Below are 11,802 nucleotides of genomic sequence, written 5' to 3' on the forward strand. Positions count from 1 at the left end.
TTTTTTTTTCTTTTTTCACCGGATGCTTATGCCTTTTGGTATTCTGCGCTTCCAACTTAACCCTTCGATACATCAATCCACCGTCGACGCCACTGTTCTTCATGTTCTCCTATATGGACAAGTAGTCACAAGAACGTACGTAGTAAAGCCGACAAATATTTGGCCTCCGATATTTAAAAACCTATAGTCATAAAAATCCATAGTTTTTCCAAATTTTAAGATATTCATATAGATATAAGAAAATAATATTAAATGTAATGTTTTAAACGTAGAAAACTATTAAAGAGATTTACATATATAATTAAGTAGACCACAATTGTATATATTATTAAAGAAATCTATTCCACCAAACTTTAAACTATCACAACCCTAGTTATATAAACCATCTATCTATACTGTATTATAAAACAAATTCTCTTGTCTAAATTTTAAGTTTCAATATTTACTTTCTTAAAGTGTCTTTTATCTATTCTATATTTACCTAAAATAACTATAATACCCTTTCTCTATCCTTAAATCTCAATTAATCATTTTTTTCTCTCTCTAATATAAATCATTTATTATTTCATTTCATTCAAAATCTTTTATCTCAAAAACCGCACATCAATAAATTATATAAATTATATGGGTGTTCTTAGTTTTTCATCATATTTCATTAGAGATGTCATTCGATATACTTTCGATAAATTTTTAAATCAGAGGGCGAAACCCGTACGGTTAAGGCATTTGGCTATCAGACTCTATGACCTATCATACTTTATGACCTATCACCCCCATTATCTCACCGCCGCAACGCGCGGGTAGTGAAAGTTACGTGGGAGGAAACCTTAATGAGTATAGAACACTATCAGCCCCTTTTATTTTAAAATATCCACATTAACCATTTATATCAATTACTTTAATATCAATTATCTAACATCACTCAACGCCGTCACTACCACGAACAACCATCCCACGCCACCACAATGTCGCCACGACAAAAGTTTCATTTCTTTTGGTTTTGTCATAAACTTTTTTCATTTTTACCAACATAAGTTTCATTTCTTTTGATTTTGCCACAAACTTTTTTCTTTAGTTTTTTATAATTTAATACTTTTTCTACCAATTTTTGGGTTTTCAACTTTTACCACAAATTGTATAACACATAATAAATAAACTTCACCAACGTTTGGGCGCACCCAGGGTGCGGCGCACCTCTAAAAAAAAATCTCTTATTTTTCTGAAATCGAGTCGTGTCGTTTCACCATACTTAACATACGTACGAAAGAGCTTTAACAAACATTTATCATGAAAGCTAAGTTTTTGTTGTGTCCCTCGTGTCAAAAGGTAGTTATTTTAGCTTGCGAAGATACTCCAGTGAAACACACCTCGTTATTCCATAACGTCAAAAATCCCTAAATGATTACATAATGTCTCTCTATTTAACTAAGAGAGGATATGTTTTTGCTTTGTTGGTATTTATAAGAATATGTCATGTAGGATTTTTTATGAGTTATCATTTTTTCATTAATTTCCTAATTTTAAGGTGTCATATGTTTATCCATGCCATTTAAATTATTCCTAATCATTAATCCTAATCGTCATTATAATTACTAAAAATAACTTCTTCCGTTATTTGTTATTCACGTGAAGTCGGTTGCATCATATCATAAACCTACAAAATTAATATATAATAAGTTGCACAAATATTGAATCAGTAAATTAGTATATAATAAGTCGGTTGCAAACCTATATTATCTTGAATCAAATTAATGCTATCATATAAGTTCTCTTAAATATGTCCTAAAGATATATTAAATTTTAGTAATTATTTAAATTTAATTCTTTATATATAACTAAAAAAGTTATGTATTTTTAGGTGTCATCTTTGCATATGATTTATAAATATTTACGTTTCATTAATCATGTTTTAACATATTTGATATATATCATATAATCATAAATTATAATTTTATTATATATTTGCATCAGTTGTAATCTAACTAATTATTTATATTATCATAAATCATGAATAAAAATGTATTTATTTGTTACCTTTAAATTACGCTTTTAATCAGCCCTGCACAACGTGCGAGTTTAATCTAGTTATAAATAAAATCATATTATTAATCTAACCTCAAGATTATACAACAATACTGACTATAGTAGCCGTATCAATGATGCATATGGTTTATGCACTTTACCAAATACAACTACTTAGTTAAACTAAGTTTCAATACTTCATAATTCAATAGGGAAGTTATCATTTAATTTACCAATCTACTAACACTTGATCTGTCATTATAATATATATTGCTCAATGCTCACCATCATTTCGATCTCTAGTCGGTTTAAACAGCAAGACTACTTAATCATTAATTCAATTCTCCATAACCAATTAAACATATTTATGAAGGGAATGAGCTAATGACGTTTTAGTTATATTTCTGTTTGAACATGCAGTTCATAAACTCACGCCTCCCATCTAATTTTTGTTATGGATATTTAGTACCCATTTTGTAGTGAGGATAACTACATGAAATCATAGTTGTTTAACTAGCATTATTCTCAATTATTATAGTTCTTCGATTCTTACAATTCTATCTTAAAACACTTGCAATATATTAATCAGTTTAGTCTTTCCTTCATGTGAGTCTTTGACTCATTTACAGCAACCCAAGTAAATAAAATCGTTTCACTTACGAGCTTATAAGTAGAAATATGAATTTCGTAACTAGAAACATGCCGATGTTGTAAACGGGACAGGTTGACAACACTCGTGACTTAGAACCAACCAACTATTACGTAACATGCGACTAATTAATTAATATATGTGAATGATCAAACCCGGAAACACGTTTTCGATTCAACCTACTAGCTAGGACTAGACCCGATATGTAATGATGAGAATTCGATAAACAACACTCATTAACATTCCTAGACCCTCTCAACCAATTAACTAACACTATGGAAGTACCCCTCAATGGTTAAGATGGCTGAGCTTACTGGCCATACTTCAAGAGTTCTTTTCATGGCACAGGTATATCAAAAATCATAAAAAATTGATCGCTAATGATAATAATGATTTCTGTATGCAGAGCCCAGATGGATGTACAGTTGCTTCAGCTGCAGGAGATGAGACATTGAGATTGTGGAATGTTTTTGGAAGACCTGAGGTGGCTGCTAAAGCTGCTCCTAAAGCTAGCCCAGAACCGTTTGCTCACGTGAGCCGTATTCGTTAGGTCACTTGGAACATGTGGAGTAGATAGGTGGACAGTAATACACACTGTAAACAAGACACAAGTTGTAGAGATTTGTCAATCTTTCTTTACATAGGTGGACAGTAAATACTAAATATCAAATATATAATACTAACAGAAAGTATGTAAATATGAGTATTCATGAGGTGGTTCAGCAACAAAAAGATTATTAAAAGTTTTTAGCTAGTTTTCCAGCTTGTCCTCTACATGATTTTTTTTTTTTTATCCTTTGAAAAGAAGTTAATTTTGTGAAATATTTTCAGTTTCTTTTAATCACATCTTCCAAATCAATTGCAGGATTAAAATTTATCAATGATATTTCATATCAATTGCAGGATTAAAATTTATCAATGATATATATACCATAATTTATATTTCATATCATACTTTTATCACTTCTACGAAATCTTTGGTAACTTTTAGCACTTTTAAGAGCTTTGGATTCTTATCGGGTGAAAATGCTGGACAATTTAGGTGTTATAAATCAAATAGAAATTGGTATTTCATACTATTATTACGGAGTAAACTAAAATGATGTCTCATATTGTTATTGAGTGAGTACAAGATTGATTTGTCACATTATAGTCTTCCGGTTGTTGCCTGTGTACCGTGGAAACAAAAAGGATACAAGTTTTTCTAACAAAAAGACACATTTGTTGGTTACAGATCATTTTTTAAGCTTCACAAAAACGTCGATTGCCTTCAAACATCAAATAAATAATATTAACATAAATTACAACATATATTCATTGTATTTACTATTTAGAAACGGGATAAATTATAGATAAGGTGTGTCTAAATTCATTTGCCATATAAATAACAATGTGAAAAAAGATTGATACAAGTACAACATGGTTATTGCAATTATCGATTGGTAGGGATAATTAGTTCAAAAATGAAAGAGCACAAAAGCATAATTTGTAATTTATTTAAAACCATAATTAAATGTTTGATCACAAGTCTATAATCTTTAAACCTTTATAAAGCATATGACACTTTTTTTTTTGAACTTTTAAGCCTTTGAAAAGTCATAAATATTTTTAAGGGTTATTTACTGAAATGGTACATGGACTATCCATCATATTACTGATTTCATACCTATAACTTTAAAATTACTCTTATCATACCCCAACTTATCAATTTTCCACTCGGACGATACTTTACTTGACGGGCGTCTGTTTGGCCGTTAAATTGGGGTATGACTACAGTAAATTTTAAAGTTTTAGGTATGAAACCAGTAATATGGTGGATAGTCCAGATATCATTTATGTAATTAATCATTATTATTATTATTATTATTATTATTATTATTATTATTATTATTATTATTATGGTTGTTGTTGTTGTTTTATTAATTACACAAAGTACATTGGTATATTTTTGTAAATATTTGTATTTATTTTATAAAAAAAACTTTATTTTTATAAAAAAAAGTTATTGTAAATATTTATTTTTTTATTAAAAACTATTAATATATCAAATACTATTATTTATAAAAAAAAAAATTAATAAAATAATATTTTAATTTATAAAAGATCATTTTTAGTACAAAGTTATTTTTATAAAAAAAAAATTTCAATTTTTTCTTAAAGGGGTAAACCGAAAAAAATATCATAATTTCTTGTATTGCATTAGTACCTGTACAACTACTATGTAAGGTTTGAATCAGCTCAAAACAGATTTAATCAACTCCATGTGGTGGTATCCATTCAAGACTTAAAGTATATTTATCAATGCTTTACATGAAATTAATGTACTGCTTCCGATTTACTTATTTTTTTATATAAAAAATAAATAAATATGAAATAAATAAAATCATCATGGATCTATAATTTGATAGATTAATAGTTTTTAATAAAAAATAAATATTTACAATAGTTTTTTATAAAAATAAAGTATTCTTTTATAAAATAAAAGTAAATATTTACAAAAAAATATCAATGTATTTTTTAAAATTATTTATTCCTAAATAATACTTTGTGTAATTAAAAAAAAAAAACAACAACAACCATGATAATAATAATAACAATATTAATAATAATAATAGTAAAAACATCACTTCCATTAGAAATTAATAGGATTTACAAGAAATTATAGTAATAATAATAACAATAATAATAATAATAATAATAATAATAATGGTTAATTACATAAATGACATATGGACTATCCACTATATTACTGGTTTCATACCTAAAAATTTAAAATTTACGGTAGTCATACCCCAACTTAACGGTCAAACTGACGCCCGTCAGGTCAGGTATCGTCCGTGTGGAGAATTGATAAGTTCGGGTATGATGAGAGTAATTTTAAAGTTATAGGTATGAAATTAGTAATATGATGGATAGTCTAGGTACCATTTCAGTAAATAACTCTACTTTTAATTATTCTATTCCACCTATACGGCCACCTAATATAACCAAAAATAACTAAACTACCATTTTATCAATTCCTACCCCCAGCTAGTAAAACAAACATACACAACACCAACTCCCCCTCTCTCTCTCTCGGTCTCTACGCTCAAACACCCACTCTACTCTTTCTCTCTCATCGCCACAACGCGGGGTACCCATCTAGTATCGATAAAATAGAAATCATATATTAAAGGTTTAAACATAAATCTAGAAAGTAAATCCAAATTTACTAGATGATATTTTTTGTTCATATACAACCGTTCAAAATTATAATAGTATAATCATATTGTATGACTAAGCATTTCACTGCATGCCACAAAAAAATAAATTATAAAAAGAAAAACTGCAAGATTGAAAATTTATAACCACCGACCACACTGACCAGAGAGAATGGTCATATTCTTATGTTACAAGAAGAAAACTCAGACTTAATTCTAAACAGTTCATTAGGACAAAGACAAACACATAATTATGAACATAACCAACCTAATCAGCCAAAAGTGCACATATGATATATGGGCCATACACTATCATGTACCCTAAGAAAAACAAATGATAAAAAGAACCACAAACCCACAATCAATGCCATATGAATGTTATTAGCATGTAGCACCAGATAAAGTTGCTCACATTTTTAACATTTAAAATAAAAAAATAAAGTTGCTCACAACTTGTTTTCTTGTTTTGACTTTGTTCTTCACTAATATACTTTTCAACAGGAGGCTCCTTAAAATCCAAAAGAATGAGTCTATTCATCGGAAGAAAATATTAATCTTATGCTTTATATTATTTGATCTTAAAAAAAATTGTTGGATATTTATTAGTTATTACCTTTGTTTTTGTTCGCCAAATGATATGAAGTAAAACTGACGACAAATCCTTTACCTTCAAATGATAGTGGTTGTTTAATAACTAAAAAAAAGTCGTAGTTAGTCCGGCCGTCTGGGTGTTATACAACAACAACAACAACAGGACCCAATCCTTGCACGGGGTATGGGGGAAGTAAGCTATAAACAGTCTTACCTCTACACAAAGGTAGAAAAACCGCTTCCATAAAGACCTCCGGCCACAGAGGAGTGCAAGGCCAAAAATGAGAAATGTTTAGTGGTCGTCTGGGTGTTATATATATAGTAAAAATGGAGGCAATAATACATTCAGATATATAGAAAATAGGGGCATTTTAGCTGTAATGTAATAGTAATTTTAGAGATCAAGAAAATGAAAAATCCATGAAAAACTAACTTTTTTTACTTAAAATTCTTAATAAAAAAAACCTATTTAGTTTTCGTCTATTAAAAGAAATTTATTTCTAAAAATTTCTCAATAAAAGTATAATATTGTTAATTTTTAACTCCAGACTTCAGTTAAATGTCACATCAGCTTGCCACGTCAATAAGAAAGCTTGTTGACTTGAACATATGACTAATTGACTAGATAATACCCTTATTTCTCTTTCACCACCTCCAAACAAACAAACAAAACACCCACACCTTACCTTTCTTTCTCTAGTCTCTCTGTTTGAAGAATCCGGCCACCACCACTACCAGCCGGCGCCGGCGCCTGAGCATTGTCGGAAAATCTTTGTAACACTACCAGCAACCACTATTTCTTTTTCACTAACTCACAATACAAACAAATAGAACACACACAACCCATCACACCCCTCTCTCTCCGTATGAGGAATTCGGCCACCACTACTGCTGGCCTGTCGCCGTCGAGAAATCACCAACAACCACTTTTCCATCACCATCTCCACCTTATAACACTTTAAATATGTTCTTTTAATTAGGAATTTTGAGTAAAAAAGTTTCTTTTTATGAATAAAAATATTTAGTTAGTAAAGGAAAGTTTAGAGTGGAGTAATATGAAGAGTAAATATGGTAGAGAGTAAAATATTAATGTAATTAATATGAAATGCTAATTCAATAACAATAACAATATTCAATATAATAAATGTTTGTTACAAGTGCTCTTAGAGCATATATTTTGATCTTGCCTCAAAATTCATTTGCCGAAAAAGGCTGATAAGCCCATGAAAAATAAGGAGTACATGGGGACGACGAAGAACGCTTCCTCTTGCTAAATTATTAATTACTCTTTGAAGCTAAATTAAAGACGCCTTTCAATTTTCATAATGATGATCAGTTGAACAAGAATTTCAAACTAACTAAAAAGATCCATCTAATTGTAGAAGAGTAATAATGTGAATTCACTATCTATAAAAAGTGTTTAGGAGTAATAAGGGTACGTGTTTAAGGTTGAGTTATGAGATAGATTTTTAGATTATTGCATTTATGAATCGTAAATAATCTCTTTCTAGTGTTTGGGTAAAAGCTTCTAAAAATCAATTAATTGCGTTAGAATGCTACAAGACGCACATTTGAGAAAGCACCATTTCCCTTGCTGCACAAAAACGCCGTTCTCAAAAACCATATTCATGTCATATCTTTTACACTAATACCCCGTAGTTATATACCCCTAAATATAAGTTTGATATATATATATATATATATATATATATATATATATATATATATATATATATATATTGTTTTGCAACTTTCCAAGTCTTTGTGTTTTTTTATTTGATTCTCTTCTGTACCACGTATACTAATATTACAATACTATACTTATATAATGTGATTTGGTTTTTCTTATAAATTATTTATTAAAGAATCATTTTTATTATATCATCCGAGCATTGCAATAAACTATCGTTCTATCAAACATTTTAGTTTTATCAAACATCGAAAGGTTTTAACATTTATTTCACATTATTGATTTTTTACAATGTATACCCGGTTATTACATCTTGTTCTTCGTAAAATATATTGATTCTAAGAATTTCATAATAGTTACTATCTGATTAAGACTTTCTATTTTTTTTTGTCATTTTACTTGTTTACTTTTTAAATATATATATTTGGCAAACACTAATAGTGTTAATTATCTGATTATTGTGATATTAAACAACATAATCAAATTCAAACATTATCTTTATGTAGCACGTTTTGTTACAACGAATTACCTGATTCTAATTATTCTAAACACATAATCTATTTTCAACAAGCAATGCCAATTGTTATCGTAATAAATTATTGAAAAAACTGAGTTTGATTCTTTATATATTTTCCGAATATGCCGTCAAAGTTTCGACAACTAAAATGATACAAGTGTATCATGAAGTTTGTCTCTTTTTCTTTTCGTATTCGCAATGGGAAGTGATATCTCCACAACAAAAATTAGCCATTCACACCATATATATATATATATTCTGTTGCACAGTGTACAACTGTGTAAAGCAATTATTGTTGTGAATGGCTAATTTGTATTGTGGGGATATCACTTCCCATTCGCAATATGGAAGTATAGACATAATCATGATATACTCGCACCATTTCAATTCGTTGACCACCATCATTAGAGAAATGGTTGTAGTGGTGTATTATATTCTCGCTTAAATAAAACTAAAACGGTGTCAGTACATTACAGCAGTAATGCTGTTCAGGTTATTTTTATGAGACACGGTGATCAGACATTTAACCGAGGTTATTATTCTAAATATAAGTCGAAGATTAGATGCGAAAAATAATAAGGTAAAAAATTTAACCATTTTAAATATTGAAAAAGATGCTTAATTTTTTAAAATAAAGAGGTCAGTTTGTTTTATACGATATTATATATAAGTATTTAAATACATGAATTTTACAATTTCAGTTATTTATTTAATATTCTAATAACAATACACTGATTAAAGTTATATCTACTATTTAATAAAAATTAGTTAAACAATACCAATTCAAATTAATCAAAAAAATAAAAACATAAATTTAATTTATTATTATAACTTAGAACGTTGATATTGTGAAATCAAGTTAAAAATTTTAAATGAAAATATTATGACTATTACATAATTAGACAATTCAAATTATATGTATTGCATATGGTAGTATGGTAGTGTGTCAGTGTGTTACTATAAAAAACTCAGTGGCAACTGGCAACTTGGCAAGGCCCTAGAGTAAAATGGGCTACGAAAAGCCCATCTAAGCAAAACATGTTTGACTGTTTGAGTAGTGAATTAGGGAGTAGTGACTAATGAGTAGTGACCATGAGTCCATGACCATCTGTGATCTGAGTTTCTAAACCGAGTAAAATTTACTTTAATAATTACTAACATAGTACTTGCGCATTGTAGCGGAGATACCATAAACAAGGTGCAAATGAAAAGAAAAGAGAGATTGAAAAAGAGTCGCGTGTGTATGAATAATTACAAATGAAAGGGTGAGAGTTTTTTGTGGAGGGTAGTTTAAACATTTCTCTCCATGTAACTTTCAACATGAGACTATTCTTTTTATTATGTAGTATAGATATAGATATAGATGAAGTTTCATGATTACTTTTAATAGTGAAGAATACACTTCGTGACGTGAAGCTAGTTAGCTACTTCATACCAACAGGGAATCGCTAGCAAGTAAACCAATTCTCTCATAATCCACTTACAAGAAATTCTCTCATAATTCAGTTACAAGATCTCTACATATTAATTCGAGGGTAAGTTTATCCTTGAACACTAACCATACTATCCACTAATATATCGAATAGGGTTAACAGTATGGATGGTTCTTGACTTCTTGTTGTTTTACCAAATAATCACTCGTGATCCTTTCATTTTTAAAATATCATTGATGATCTTTTTTACGGATATGGGTATCACTGGTGAGTCTGTCCCTAGACAAACGTTGACACCATTCGTCAAGATCCCTCATGTGTCTTCCATGTATGGTGTCTTCCATGTGACGATAGTATAGTCTTTTCACACTACAAAAAATACACCATTTAGTAACAATTAAAATGGTAATCAATTAAATTCAATACAACTATTAACTAAAAAAAATTTATTAACTTTAAATAATTCTGAATTTATTGACTCTGATTAAAAAATTCCTAAAGTTGAATGAAGATAAATGAAGATGTGACATCAAATTTAGAAAAAATGAAATTTAATAAAGACTATTGCAAGATAAATAAGTAAGAAAAAAATAATAATGAGGGAATTACTTTGATGGTCACTAGAATAGAGAATAACATGGAATGGGTGAAGAGCTAGGATGTTTGAGAAAATAATAAAAAAAATAAAAAAGTTTTGGATAATTGAGAGATGAAACGGAAATACATGAAATATTATTCGCCTTTATTTTTTACGAAAATTTTTCAAGCAATATGGCACATTCTCTCTGCTACTATAAGTTATCTATATTACATAATTACATAATAAAAAGAATAGCCCTCATGTTGAAAGTTACATGGGAAAATATCTAAACTACCCTCCACAATCCTTTTTATTTGTAGTTATTCACACACACGCAACTCTCTCTCTCTTTCTCTCTCATATCTCTCTCTTTCTTTCATTTACACCATGTTAATGGTATCCGCTGCAACGCGCGAGTAACATGCTAGTAAATGTTAAACATTTAATGGCATAAAACTTTAATTGACATAAATTCTTCATGTAAAATAACAGATAATTTTTTTTGCACCTAATATTTTTGTACATTATTACTACCACAAGTTATAAGGGTCACTAAATACATGTATTCTGTATAACACATGATATATGTCACTAAAAAACACCATATAGTGGCATATAAAAATATGCTATTAAAAGTGTGAGTCACTAAAAAACATTTTTTTTTAACATTAGGTGAGCAATTATATAAAATTCAAATAAGATAGACAAAATGAAAATTAATTAATTTGTGTCGAGTACGTAGATAAACAAATATTAAACCTTAGGATTTAAACGGAAGTAGGTTGGATTTTGTTTAGCATTTGATCACGTCTGCACTAACAAATTCCACCTAATTACAGTTAAGTTAATTTTTCTAAATCGACCACATATTGTTAACTCGTTAATATGTGAGGGCATTCGTCAGAGCGTTTGTAATGAGGGCTTTAGGGGACAATGTCTAAAGGCCTCGGTGTTATCAATCATAATGAGTCGTGTGTTGAAGTCGTGTAGTTGGCCCAAGGTCTTTGATTCAACGTCGAGTTTGAACCTTGGGTCGTTGAGTACTTGGCCATCGTGACCTTATGCATATTTTAACAAAAACGGTTCAGATAAACAATCACCCACTTTACACATTTATATA

Source organism: Erigeron canadensis, chromosome 2 (assembly GCF_010389155.1).
Source record: "Erigeron canadensis isolate Cc75 chromosome 2, C_canadensis_v1, whole genome shotgun sequence".
Taxonomy (NCBI): Eukaryota; Viridiplantae; Streptophyta; class Magnoliopsida; order Asterales; family Asteraceae; genus Erigeron; species Erigeron canadensis.